The sequence below is a fragment of the Anguilla anguilla genome, chromosome 9, assembly GCF_013347855.1.
Source record: "Anguilla anguilla isolate fAngAng1 chromosome 9, fAngAng1.pri, whole genome shotgun sequence".
Taxonomy (NCBI): Eukaryota; Metazoa; Chordata; class Actinopteri; order Anguilliformes; family Anguillidae; genus Anguilla; species Anguilla anguilla.
The window spans coordinates 10,098,909-10,104,639 of NC_049209.1; the positions used below are offsets into that span (position 1 = coordinate 10,098,909).

Here is a 5,731-nt window from a genome sequence, read left to right on the forward strand (position 1 = left end):
TACCATTGGCTTGGGTGCTCCTCAAAACCATGTACATTTTAAGACAAAAATATTGTTTAAGTAATTATATGTTTTGCTGTGCTGTTTGAGCAAGGCATAGCTCCCTGTGGTAGTTAAGGAAAATCACATTAGCTTAATAGGCGGATAAAACAAACATCCAAAGATTACAACTCCAAAACTATGAGGAAAGTGTGCTGGAGAGATCCCTTAAGCATACTTGAAAAACTATCCTTCAGACTGGAGATAGTGCTCTGAGCCTGAGACATTTACAGTCAGCTTTTATTTATTTCACATTCATTGCGGCATATTATCCCACTAGCAGCCAAGCCATGCCGCGACAATAGGTGAAGCAGGAATTTGTGTTCCAGGTTACACCTGGGTCTCGAAGGCCACGTGAGAAGCAGTCCACCTCCAGGACATGGTGTGGCCACGCCTGCACTCAGCAGATGCTGAGGAGCAAAAGCAGCAGTGCCGGCCGGTGTTCCAGAAGCTTCCCCCCTGTTCCGATCAGGCCCGAAACCCAAAACTGCCCCCGGCTTCCTCCCAGCTCTTAGAGTTCCTGGACCCCTGGGTAGGCGAGACTCCGAGCTTTTTCCATTGGTCCAACTTAAACACTGGGTTCAAAGACAAACAGAGGCTTGATCCCACATCAGAAATATCAGTCATTCCAAGTCATTTCCAAAGGTCCTTTTGTAAACTTATTATGCCGTATTAAATGTTTCCTATATTTGTTGTTTCTACTTTGTGATAGGCTCCAGATGGGGTTGATTCTTTTTATAAAGAAAAATGGAATAGATCCTAGGTAAACATAAATCCCTTTAGAACAACACTGAAGTAGCTTTTTTAACAAGGGAGATATTTTATTAAGGGGCATCAATTTTTTTGGAGATGAGAATGCACCAAATCCTAGAACTTGAATTCCTAGATTATTTCAATTGCATTACAATGGAGTTGGGAGGGTCAAATATTTAGGTCATTATTACCTATACAAACACCACATTGAATTTACAACACTGTAGCAAAAAAAAGAAGAAAAATCCACTAGAGTCCACTATAGTCATGACAAAGCACATTCCAGTTCCAGGGAACTATATACATGTAGTTTCTTGGTTTGGGCTAGCGATTCACACAGAGAAAGAAATCTATTCATAATTGTTCTTTGCATCTATCTATCTTGATCCTGTGTATGGAGTAAATGCCAGCACTAAAAGCAACCTTTAGTGACCTACTTGAATTTGTGAAGACAAATACAAGGCTGTATTTTATGATTTGAAGTTTAATTTCAAAGCTTTGACTTTGACTATTTAAGTTTAGCAAATACATTTGTTAGATTTGGGTTTTCAAAATCAGATTCAAAACTTTCCCAGAACTGATCCCTGTACCTCTATCAAGGATGAACAGCCCAAAAATAAGACATCAAACCTCACTTCCACAAATCACTGAATAGAGAGATTGTGACAGTAACAGATTAAAAATGAAAGTAAAACATGTGTGCGTTCAACAATACAACGTGGACAAAATGATTTAGAAATATTAAATTCGGATTCTTCTGGCAGTCATTTCTCTCCGTACCTGTGCCCCGAGCGGTCCAGATGGTAAGATTTAAACATTCCAGAAGTAGAAGCTAAATTAGGTACAGTGCACCCTAATCGATTCATCCTGAGGTTATATACATTCGTGAGTGAGCACGGGCTCTTGGTGGTTTGGCGCTACCGATATCGGGCAAGCGCCTACAAGGGAGATTGAAATGAGTCACTGCAGCCCGTGGAGAATTAAAGCTGCTTGGCAAAGCCGGGGTGCCGATCAATATGCATAGAGGTGCCGTTTCCTTTTTTTATTGAATCCTTGGTAGAATTTCTTTGTGAACCCACACCTGGTGCAAATCTGCAATCAATCAAAGAGCACTGCAATGGGAATCTCATTTCCGTCCTAGCGTACGAGAGCCACGACAAACAGCCTCCCCCCCCCCCTCCCCCTACCCCCCCCCTCCCCCAACCCCCCAACCCCCCAACCCCCCAACCCCCGGCCCCACCACCCTCGCACGCGCACAATCAGGCGAGAGATAAAAACGGCTCTCTCGCCTTCTCCATTTGATTAATTGTTTAGCAATTAAGCCAGCTTGTTGTGCGTTTACAGCCCCGGCGAGCAGGGCTGAGTGCTCGCCTCACGCTGGCTCGCTCCGCAGCGTCTGTCTGGGACGTGCGAGCGACCGGGCTTGCTTATATACACTTACGCACGCTATTTCATATTTGAACAGATGTTCTGCCGGTGAGGTTCATGAACCTGCGTTCATCCCCTTCACACAGGCTCGAGAATACTATACGGACACTAGTATTTGTGGTTAACGCAGGGTATGCCATGCACCCCTGTAATGAACCTGTAAAACACTACCAGATATGTCCAAATAGCGAAGGTATGAATTTTTATTTTGTCTTGTTCATGAGTACAAACGCAGCCACAATTTTGTCGAAATGCCAGCGGTGTAATATCTGCTGCAGTCGATTCTCATTTTCCTGTTTTTTTTTTTTGAAGCACTTGCTCTCCATTTCCTTCCTCCGTTTGATGTTTGCATACGCTAAAGAAATCAAAGACACAGAAGCCGTGGCCGTTCTCTTCGTAGTCTAGGTGCATATGTGAGCAGCTCACCGCTGACTGCTGAGCTGGCAGTTATTATAGCACAGACAACCGGCACATGGAATTATCCAATCAAGTGCAATGCAGAGGAAGTGATGCGAAACATGCCAAAGACTGCGTGGTTGTGGCCTTTCCTACACTTCCTACCAATCATCATTTTTACGAGAGCCAGTGAAACTAAACAATTACATTAGAGGTTTTGCAATTAAATGGCTTTAAAGGCAATTGCATTGGCTGTTTCATAAAAAATAAAAAAAATTGAAATTGAGGTTTTGCATATTTTACTGATGTTATATTTAGGGATTATTTTTTCAGTGGTCCAAGCACCGCATGTGCAGGAATACTTTTTTTTTTTTCTTTTCTTTTTTTTCCATCTGCTTTGTTAAAGGTGCAGTATGTAAGTTTGTAGAAATGAAAAAGATATTCAAAAATAATTAAAAAAAAAAAATAAAAACAAAAATATTCCTGCACATGTGGCTCTCTCTCTCACCTCCTCCTCTCGGCTCTCCTTCCAAGCACATGCACGTGTACTGCCTGGCATCTGAGTTCTGGAGAAAGAGGACAAGAGTGTTGAAAAGTAGGGAGAGGGGTGCAGCAGCAGCACATTGCATCTCATTCACAGGAAGAAGCAAAAACATGTAATGTCGTCATAATGAACGTAAACAATTAACATAGCTATAGTTTTATTTACAGCAATGGGCTATCGCGAGCGTGATATTATTGCCAAAAATGATTGAGTTTGATGCAGTATTGCTAGATGGGTGGTGGTAGAGTTAGCATTAGCTGGTAGCATTAACAAAGCTAAACAAAACGTCAGAAGGTTAGTGGGACTGCACAAACAAATTTTAAATTAAATATTATTTTTGCGATAGCACATTTCACCCATAATGTTTGTCAATGAAGCAGCTGCAGGTAACTAAGTAATTACGGCAGCTACACAGTTTGGGGCGATAACAAATTCCAAAAGAAATACAACAAATAAGATAGTTACCTGTCCAGCAGAAATACAGCAAGCTTTGGAAGCCCTTCAAATCTCTGAGCTCTCGCCATCACTGAAAAGCCAAACCGATGTTTACTCTTGTCTCTTCTTTTTTGGGTAAAATACATTCTTCTACAGTCTTTCTTTTCTTGCTTTTTATCAGTATACACCGTTGCAAGCAAAGACAGCGGCCATTTTGACAGATTTTTCTCTGCGATTTTTGTATTGTTTTCTACTATGGCAGTATCTCTGCACTGCTCTTATCTGTGTAGCTCAGTGGTCTCCAACCCTGGTCCTGGAGAGCTACAGGGTCTGCTGGTTGTCATAGTGACTCTGCACTTCATGAATCAATTAGAGCAGTTGATTGCACAGTTGACTCAACTCACCTGGTGTCCTGGGTCTCAATTGGGTGCTGATTTTAAGGTGAAAAAAAAAACCCAGCAGACCCTGTAGCTCTCCAGGACCGGGGTTGGAGACCACTGGTGTAGCCCCGCCCTGCCTGCTCTGACTGTGCTGTGAGCACACAACAGGATTGACAGGCAGGCATGGACCCCTAATTGCAGAAAGCTGTCCTGATTGGTTGATAAGATTCAGTTGCGCAAAATTTTAAGTGGCTGATTTCAGAGCCTGGGGCAGTGAGAGACCGGATTTTTTTTTTTTTTTAGAGCATTGTTTATTGAAATTAGTTGAGATGTGAAGGAAATTTAACCAAATATGAGCAAAAGTGTTCTAAAACAAATGTACATACTACTTATTTGAATGTTATGGCAATTTATGTGGGCATATGATGAGGTAGAGAGGGCCTTCCTTCTTCTCGGACTTGCTGCATTCTCTTAAAAAAAAAAAAAGTTCACTCAAAATGTATGATCCAATGAAATGAATTCATTGCCATAATCTCACACAAATTTGCCCATCTAAACATTTTCTGCGATAAAATTCAGTTTCAGGTTTTAACAAGTACTGTGTCGTTATGGTTCGTCTCCAACAAAACACAAAATGGATTGTGTAATTTGCATCTTTCGGTATAGCATATGCTGACTGTATTTAAATTGGAAGTTTTTTTCTCTCACTGGTAACATATGCTTGCTTATTATTATAAGCAAAGTTGTTATGAACCTTTTGAGGCAATAATATGTGTCGGAGGGAGGCTATACCTGCTCGGCTTGGGGGCTCCCTTTCTTCCGGGGGCATGCACAGTGTGCACAGCCAGTTGCAGGTGCATGCTAAAGCACATGAGCGTGCTATAATTCTGAGTGGGGGAAATGTTTTGCCAACAGAGCGGTAATTATACGTCGCGGTTCCGTAATCATAATAATGATAAATTATTATGTAAGTATTGTAATGTTTTTCATTTTCTGTCTGATTGTGGGATGTGCATGTATATTAACAATGTGCTGTTTTAGTTCATTTTTGTTTATTTCAATGGTATTTTTTACGTTACCCTTAAATTGTGGACTCATGGATTGTTCCATGGGGAGGGGATAGGGATTCTCCACCTATATAAGGGGAGAGTACTTCATGATGGGGGGACTCATCGTTGCTTTAAGTTCATGTTTTACTTTATAAAGACTAAAGGTCTCATCTATAGAATTTGAACACCATTTTTTAAATAATTAGATATAGAAGGTAACAAATATCCCAACCCACACTCCAGAAGGTGGCATTGACGCACCATAAAGTTGTTTACCAACTGCCATAAAACTAGAGGAAGAAGATAATGGGAGACTGTCACAGGGGCTAGATGTAGCTCTGTGTCTTGGCAGGGGAATAAGGAAAAGTATACTGGTCACCTTGCGGTGCTAGTAGCAGGGCTTGTAGAGCCAAGGCTAGCATTAGCCATTTTGCTTTTGCTTTAGTTTTGTTTGTCAGTGTTTGTAAAATTGTATTTGTTTTTTTAATGTAATTATTATTTTGTGGGTGCGTGATTTCACATGTGCCTTTTAAAAATAAATTGTGAACCTTCTTTTAAAAACAAACACCGTGGTTTGGCTCGTGCCTCCTCAAGCTGCAACACCACACTTCACCCTTATAGCTACAGCAATCAATTGACCTTTGAAAACACAGCTCTTGTGACCTGTTTGACCTTGAGGCATGAACCTTGGTACAAATGTTTTTCTT

General features: G+C 41.2%; 1 long non-coding RNA gene across 1 annotated transcript; it reads right to left on the reverse strand.

Moving 5' to 3' along the window:
• Window positions 1-262: 262 nt before the first annotated feature.
• On the reverse strand, window positions 263-3,933 carry LOC118235547. Its single transcript, XR_004766881.1, has 3 exons — window positions 3,626-3,933; window positions 3,125-3,182; window positions 263-614 (listed from the first exon to the last, which is right to left on the reverse strand). It is a non-coding gene; the product is annotated as an uncharacterized LOC118235547 (long non-coding RNA).
• Window positions 3,934-5,731: the final 1,798 nt, after the last annotated feature.